This window comes from Lepus europaeus, chromosome 22, assembly GCF_033115175.1.
Source record: "Lepus europaeus isolate LE1 chromosome 22, mLepTim1.pri, whole genome shotgun sequence".
Lineage (NCBI taxonomy): Eukaryota > Metazoa > Chordata > Mammalia > Lagomorpha > Leporidae > Lepus > Lepus europaeus.
Genome location: NC_084848.1, coordinates 42,587,939 through 42,594,321, shown reverse-complemented (window position 1 = coordinate 42,594,321; position 6,383 = coordinate 42,587,939).

Below are 6,383 nucleotides of genomic sequence, written 5' to 3'. Positions count from 1 at the left end.
TCTCATCAGAAACCGTATAAGCTAGAAGGGAATGGCGAGACATAGCCCAGGTACTAAGAGAGAAAAACTGCCAGCCCAGAATATTATATCCTGCAAAGCTCTCATTTGTGAATGAAGGTGAAATTAAGACTTTTCATAGCAAACAGAAATTGAAAGAATTTGTTGCCACTCATCCTGCCCTGCAAAAGATGCTTAAAGATGTGTTACACACAGAAACATGGTCACCAATATGAAAGAAGGTAAAGGAAGGAAACCTCACAGCAAAAGATCACAGGAAGCTCAATTTCTCTTTGACATAGAATTAAACTCTGATGCTCTGTTAAAGCAATGTGTTAAAGTAATCTATTATGTTCTCTTGATATCTGTTAAATTCCAATTGTTCAAAAAACAGCTGAATTTTTATTAAGAGCTATGGGTTATTTAAATATGTGCTTCTTTTCAAAGATTTGAATAATCACCTTGTAACAATGATCAAATTTGGTCTATGTTATGTCATGATTTTAAGGAATCTTATTTCAACCAGATATTTTGGATTTTGAGCCTTCTTGGCATTCTTGACAGGCATTCAAAAAATCAAAGGTTCGCACAATCTGGACTCTAAAATTTCCAGTAAATCCTGGACTTTGGTTTTTCCAGTTTGGGCCCAACTGAAAAAATCGAAGGACCTATGTCTCTCATCTTATAGAGACACCAACTAATCAGGCTATTTGGATTATATCAGAAGTACTGTCAAGATGTGACGTGGTACCAAATTTTAAGTTTCTGTAATGGAAAATGCTATTAATACAAATGTTTGAGAATTAAAAAGTCTAATGATCTTGTGTTACTAGACATGATAGTTATATTAATGAGAAAGCCCCAGAGGCCTAAAGGGTTAAATAATTGTAACATCCTACAGGTGCTTTCAAAAATACTGTGAAGTAAGCAAGTGCCTCTTGTTGGTTGATGAGTTTATAATTTTAAACATGGCGACTTAAAGTCTTTTGTCATCCACAGTTCTATATGATGTGCTGCTCATAAAACTAAAGCGTTGTTGGTTCTGTGTTTAGCTGTCCTCCTATAGGTTCCTATGGACTTTTTCCAGCCACTTCTGTTGAATTCAATACTTTGGGATGGCTCTGTAAACAGATGAAGCCAATAATGTATTAACAGTACCAACTGAGAGAAAGTATGGTTAACTGAGGTTACTAAAAAGAAAAAGCAATTCAAATCAATTGGCAATCTACAAAAAGAGTTAAAGATGTTAAAAGCTATTATTAAAATTGCTATATTGGTCTATTATGCTATGTTATATGTGTGTACATATTGTATGTCCACATGGGAAAATTTTATTAAGAGTTTTATTTTAAATGGCTTATAGATAAGATTGTCTATAAATTTCAGCTGCTAAAATTAATCAAAGATACATTTTAATTCGTGTGACCTGAATCTCTGCATGATATGTTTTAAACGTGTTGGTAGAAAGAAACTAAAAACATTTTATATGGTTGTGCTTAAGTTTACTGGCTAAACAAACTATACCATGTTAGATATTTAAGAGGTGTTTTCAAATACATGATTCTTAAAATTTATAGAAGGCATTGGACCTTCTGGTAAATGTTTTCTTAAGTTGTTATCTAATGGTTGAAACTATTTGCTAAGTATTCATGTAATATTGCTATTGTCAGCAAGTGATCTAGGACTTGCTCCCTCATTTCTCTATTCTAAGCCCAACTTGTTCTTTCATTTCTCTATTCTCCTCAAGGTAGGAAACTTATTCTATTATGAAGGAATCTGTAGGATGCACAATTTAATCTTTAGACCTTATAAAAGAGATGGCTAACATTTTACTGTAATAGCATAGCCAAAATAAGAACTTAAATAATAATCTCATAGCTAGATTTACTTCGCCATCATTGAAGTAAACAGTAAGTAGAAAAAACCTCCCTTTCAGACCAAAGGGAAAGAAAGTTTTAAAGTGAGAATATAATTTTCCTCATGTGCATTGTCTACCTTAGAAAAACTACTACAGAACATGCCTGTGACTATAGACTTGTCGTTCAGGCCACCGAAGATTAGAGATGGGACTTGGGTACTCCCTTGACTTGCATCCTCTGGTCTGCTTTAACACAAACCAGGAGGAAAAGAAAGCTCGGCATCAGAAGCAATGGGTGGCAGGCCTATTAATGGCTGATCTGTACAGTGATCTGCCCTCAAGGAGACCCAGCAGGCCAGTCCACTGCAGTGGCTTTCAATGTGGTAAGCCTGGGCTTCAGCAGAAGTCAGCTTGTGAAGGGCCCTGGCAGCTCTCCCAAGAGTTGGATCACTGCAAATGGACCTGCCCTGGAGCTGAAGGATGCCCAGGTCAGAGCCACAGATCTTATTGGCTCTAAGCTGAAAAGCCCTTCACTCAGCCCAACTCCCAAAGTGACCACTGCAGCTGAGGGGATGGCCAAGTAGGGTCAGCAACATTGCAGGCAGAACTGTAAATTTCTTGTTAGAGATGCCACCTGCCTTTACCTGGCCAGCTCTCCTCCCAGGCCAGCCAAGTAATGAAAGTCAACAGAGTGCCTTCCCCTAGGAGGTTCACACCTCCCTCGGGATATACCCCATGTGAAGAGATAGATAGGTCTGGGCCTCTTAACTTACAAGGCCTAAAGCCCACCAGATTATTATCAAGCCCCTTCTATCAGGTTCTATTTGCCTCTCAATCAGAAAAATTACTTGTAGCTTAGACAGCACCTTTGTTAGCTCCTCTAATAATGACTCTGTCCTTTGTTCTAGGCCCTGTCTAGTGCACTTGGGCCTCATTCCTTTGTAATCATAACCTCTACTCTACCACCAATGGCTCTACTCCCAACCTGTGTGTACTGATGGTCCTCTTCCCCACTTAATGCTGTATAATTGTTCAAACCTGGTCAATGCCACTCTTAGGATCATTGGTTACTATCCTCACTCTGTCTTTTATGACCTTGTCTAAATATGATCAGAGTCGGTGAACTTGGAAGGCTTCCATAGCCTTGGCAACTCATGACGAGAGCCTAGGGTGGTTACTGGCGCCATAAACTAGAGTGTCAATTTGTTGGGTCAACAACAGGAGTCAACTGAGCACTGAGCTCCTCATGTGGGATCTCTGTCCTTGTTGTACTGTCCATTGTGATTTAATGCTATAACTAGTACTCAAACAGTATGTTTCACTTTGTGTTTCTATGTGGGTTTAACTGTTGAAATCTTTATACTAAATTGATCTTCTGTATATAAAGAGAATTGCAAATGAATCTTTTTTTTTTAATTTTTTTTTTAATTTTTTTTTTGACAGGCAGAGTGGACAGTGAGAGAGAGAGAGAGACAGAGAGAAAGGTCTTCCTTTTTGCCGTTGGTTCACCCTCCAATGGCCGCCGCGGTAGCGCGCTGCGGCCAGCGCACCGCGCTGTTCCGATGGCAGGAGCCAGGTGCTTATCCTGGTCTCCCATGGGGTGCAGAGCCCAAACACTTGGGCCATCCTCCACTGCACTCCCTGGCCACAGCAGAGAGCTGGCCTGGAAGAGGGGCAACCGGGACAGGATCGGTGCCCCAACCGGGACTAGAACCCGGTGTGCCGGCGCCGCAAGGCGGAGGATTAGCCTGTTGAGCCACGGCGCCGACCGCAAATGAATCTTGATGTGAATGGAAGGGGAGAGGGAGTGGGAGAGGGGAGGGTTGCGGGTGGGAGGGAAGTTATGGGAGGGGGAAGCCATTGTAATCCATAAGCTGTACACTGGAAATTTATATTCATTAAATAAAAGTTAAAAAATAAATATTAATTACCACTACTAAAAATATTATAAATATGATAAAAGAATGGAACTGAATGAACTTCTGAGAGCTTCACTTTATATTTAACAAATGTCAAAAATAATTTTTATGGGTAATGGATAGGAAAGAAATAAATATAAAACAAAAATTATTAGGAGAAAGATAGTTGACAAGAAAATTAAAATGGTGAAAAATATAAATGAGTTGTAAGAAAAGGACCCCAGTGTAAACTAACAATCAGAGCAACTTTAGTATTAAAGTATATCATTATTGGGCTTATAATTTGATACATGTTTAAAATATGTCATCCCTATATATTGTATTTAATAACCAATTTCTTGAATATTATAATTTAAAAAAGGGTTATAGTTTGAAAAGACTAAAGAAACAAACCAAAAATACACTGAGAAAACAGGCAAGAAATCTACTCCATTAGAAAAAAGAGAGGGGAAAAGAGCATTCAAATAAAGCAAGGCATAGAAATAAATAAGCTTATAATCCTGAATGCAGTAAGAAAACATGATCTTCATGGGACAGGCATGGTGGTGCAGTGGGTTAAGCTGTGCATGGGGCACTAGCATCCTGTATAAGAGTGCTTGGTTAGAGTCCCAGACACACCATTCCTCTAATGCAGTTTTCTGCAACCTAACATGAAAGCCAGCAAATAATGTTCAAATTCTTGGGTTTCTCACACCCACTCAGGAGAACTGAATGGAGTTTCTGGCTCCTGGATTCCACCTGGCACATGGCTGACTGTCGCAGGCATAACAGGGGGCAAACCAGCAAATATATGTCTCTGTCTCCTTCTCTCTCTGTCACTCTGACTTTTAAGTAAATACATTCTATTTTTTTGCTTATTTTCATTTTATTTGAAAGGGAGAGAAGGCTGGAATCCATCTGAAGACTTTCATGGGGGTGTTATGGAACCAATACCAATTTGAGGCATTATCTGCTGCCTTGTAGGGTGTGTCTTAGCAGGAAGCCGGCTCAAAAATAGTGTAGCTGGTACTAAAAGTAAGCACATTGACAATGGGATGTGGTTTTCCAAACTGCATCTTAATGACCACACCAAATAAGAAGTTTCCTGGTTTTTCTTGGGAAAAGAGACCAAGCACCTACTGAGTTCATCCAACAAGAAGCCATAACTTTTTTTAAATGATAGAAACAGCACAAATTTCAAACCAAGCTGCAATTACTATTTGAAACACCAAAAAAGATGATCCTTGTTTTTCAAATGGTTACATTGTTAATTCCATAATAGCATTTACAATATCATTACTGTTGTTCTTCAGGGCTCGGACCGCCTTTGCTCTTGACACATTTGCTTGTGACATGACCAACTCTAAATCCTTAACTTCCACACCCGTTTCATCCACCTCTTCCTCTTCACTCTCGTCCTGTACAGTTGGAGTCTGTGTGTTTTCCTGAATGTTTGGACATGGCCTTCCGTGCCCTCTTTTCATTCTGACTCTGTTTTGCTTTACTGACTGGTTCTTCATTGATTTCAGCTGTGGCGGCCAGCTGAGCCTGTGGCATGGTTGCCTGTGTGGAATCTGGTCCCTCAAGCTCTGGCACTGATTCATCACTGTCAGATTCTGTTCCAGACCCTGTCTCCGCCTGGGGCTGGGGCAACTCCTGCTCTGTGGCAGGGACGGTTTCTGTGGCAGGGCATTTTGTGTGGGGAACGCGGAACCAAGAAGGCAGCAGAAAGAAAAATGTAAATAAATTCTTTAAAAAAACAAGTGATCCTCAGATAAAATAAAAACCAAATATAGCTTTAGAAATTCCACAAGAGATTCCACAAAAAACACATTATTAAAGATTAAGTATATACAGACATTTTTATTTTTATGACATTTTTGAAAATATATGAACAAAATTTCTGTCATCATTTTGTTACAAGTCATCAAAATGGCAATCATACCCAACTCTTGTATAATAAAAAGACAAAAACTCTAAGTATCTAAGACTAAATACTACAGCCATTAAATTACATGATTTAATTTAATCTCAATACATCCTAGGAAGAAAGGAAACATACCTTATTCCTATCATCAGTCATACTATACTAGGTTGTGTACTAGATCAACATTCCCAAGGTGGACAGCAGATCACAGCTGTTGTCCATTCTGGGAACTAAAAGTTCCTGCCTTTTCAGTCTGCCAGAGACACAGTGGGTGGTGGGGTCAGAATCCTACTCTAATGACACAGGGGTTCACCAAGAAGCCTGGATCCTGACTGGTGTCCCAGGCATAGGGGCAGTGAAGGCCTCTCCCCCTAGGGGTTGGGGGCTCAGAAGGGACCCCACAGCCAGGCTGGGTCCCTGGAATTCTCAGTTCACTGCCACAAAGGGTCCCCTTCCTTCCTCTCCACTCCATGGCTTGAATGCTTTCTCCCGGGTGCCTCTGCATTCCCCAGTCCAGAGATGCCTTGGTCAGGTTTCCTCTGGATCATGGCAGCCTGCCTCAGTCTCAGCAGCAGCCTAGTCAGATTCTCAGCACTCTCATGCTTTCTCCTTCAGAAAACCCATCAGTGATTCCTGGATGGCCCTGAGCATTACAGCATGGGCGGCGATGGGCCGCACACAGTGGGTAATCTCCATGCTAGAA